Raw genomic sequence first — 1,948 nt, 5'->3', positions numbered from 1 at the left:
AAATATATTTTTTTTTTTTTTTTTTGAGACGGAGTCTCGCTCTGTCGCCCAGGCTGGAGTGCAGTGGCGCGATCTCGGCTCACTGCAAGCTCCGCCTCCCGGGTTCACGCCATTCTCCTGCCTCAGCCTCCCGAGTAGCTGGGACTACAGGCGCCCACAACCGCGCCCGGCTAATTTTTTTGTATTTTTAGTAGAGACGGGGTTTCACCGTGGTCTCGATCTCCTGACCTTGTGATCCGCCCGCCTCGGCCTCCCAAAGTGCTGGGATTACAGGCGTGAGCCACCGCGCCCAGCTAAAATATTTAAAGAGGTTTACTTCGAGCCAAATATGAGTGACCATGGCCCAAGAGACTGAGAAATGTCTCAAGAGGTCCTGAGAAATGTATCCAAGGTGGTTCAGTTACAGCTTAGTTTTATACATTTTAGGGAAACGTAAGACATCAATCAATACATGTGAAGCATACATTTATTCTATCTATAAAGGCAGCACAACTCAAGTCGGGGGAAGTGTGCTTCTAGGTGATAGGTAGGTTCAAAGATTTTCTGACTGGCAATTGGTTGAAAGAGTTATTACCTGGAGACCTGGAATCAATAGAAAGGAGTGTTTGGGTTAAGATAAGGACTTGTGGAGATTTGCAAGGTTCTTATTATGTAGATAAAGTCTCACAGGTGACCACCCTTAGAGGCAACACATGGCAAATGTTTTCTATTTAGAACTTTAAAAGGTGCTGGTCTCTCGGCCAATCTCTTCAGGATCAGAAAAAGACTTGGAAAGGGAAGGGGATTCTCTATAGAAAGTAAATTTCCCCCACGAAATACAGCTTTGCAGAGCCATTTAAAAAATACGTCAAAGTCGATCCTTTTGTAGTTCAAGAGTGTAATGATAGGGCGTTCAAATGCATGCATCAGATGTGCCACCCTCAAACCTCGTTAGGATGTTGGCACATTACCTGTCTGACATAAAGGAAAAATAATAAATACAAATATGTCAAAGAAATATATTCTGGGGCAAAAGATTTTCATTCCTTTCAGGGTCTGCTATCTGAATGTGATGCTATACTAGAATCAGGTTGGAATTTGGTATTTTATTGCTACAAAGAGTCTGCTTTGTCAGTCATAAGATCTCTGTTTTAATGTTAATGCTGGCCAGCTGTGCCTGAATTCCAATGGGAGTAGAGTATAATGAGGCATAGCCGACCCTCCTACCACGGTTTGAAATCCTCCTGGTGGAGAGGAAGGGTCTGTTCAGTCATTTGCGGGAGGAGCTTATAATTTCATTTTTGGCTCACATTACCCGGGTGGGAATTCATGACTGGAAAACAGCATGAGTGAGTCTTCCAGGATTCCGGTAGTATTCTGATTCTTGATTTGAATTCTGGTTCTAGGTATATGAATTTTGTAAAAATTTATGAAACTGCAAACTTATATGTACTTTTTTTTTTTTTTTGAGACAGACTCTCATTCTGTCCTCCAGGCTGGAGTGCAGTGGCACAATCTTGGCTCACTGCAAACTCTGCTTCCCGGATTCAAGTGATTCTGCTGCCTCGGCCTCTCCAGTAGCTGGGACTACAGGTGCGCACCACCACGCCTGGCAAATTTTTGTAGTTTTAGTAGAGACAGGATTTTGCCATGTTGGCCAGGCTGGTCTTGAACTCCTGACCTCAAATGATCCACCTGCTTCAGCCTCTCAAAGTTCTGGGATTAAAGGTGTGAGACACCACACCTGGCTGACATGTACACTTTTTGTAGGTATGTGATACTTTAACAATTTTACATATATTTAAAAAATTAAATAAATGTATATATTTTAAAACCTGGCCTCGTGCATACACACACACAAAAATTACATTCTATAGAACTTCATAAAAATTGTCCAAAATTCAGAAACACACATACACACGCGTGTGCAAACACACACACGCACAGTTAGAGAGAAAGAAGAAAGAGA

At 42.5% G+C, this 1,948-nt stretch overlaps 1 non-coding gene across 1 annotated transcript; it reads left to right on the top strand.

Annotated features, from left to right (window-relative positions):
• Positions 1–856: 856 nt before the first annotated feature.
• On the top strand, positions 857–960 carry LOC126957804 (small nucleolar RNA U13). Its single transcript, XR_007726967.1, has one exon. It is a non-coding gene; the product is annotated as a small nucleolar RNA U13 (small nucleolar RNA).
• Positions 961–1,948: the final 988 nt, after the last annotated feature.

Source organism: Macaca thibetana, chromosome 6 (genome assembly GCF_024542745.1).
Source record: "Macaca thibetana thibetana isolate TM-01 chromosome 6, ASM2454274v1, whole genome shotgun sequence".
Taxonomy (NCBI): domain Eukaryota; kingdom Metazoa; phylum Chordata; class Mammalia; order Primates; family Cercopithecidae; genus Macaca; species Macaca thibetana.
Note: the sequence above shows the minus strand (reverse complement) of the source record. Positions and strands in the feature narration are given on the sequence as shown.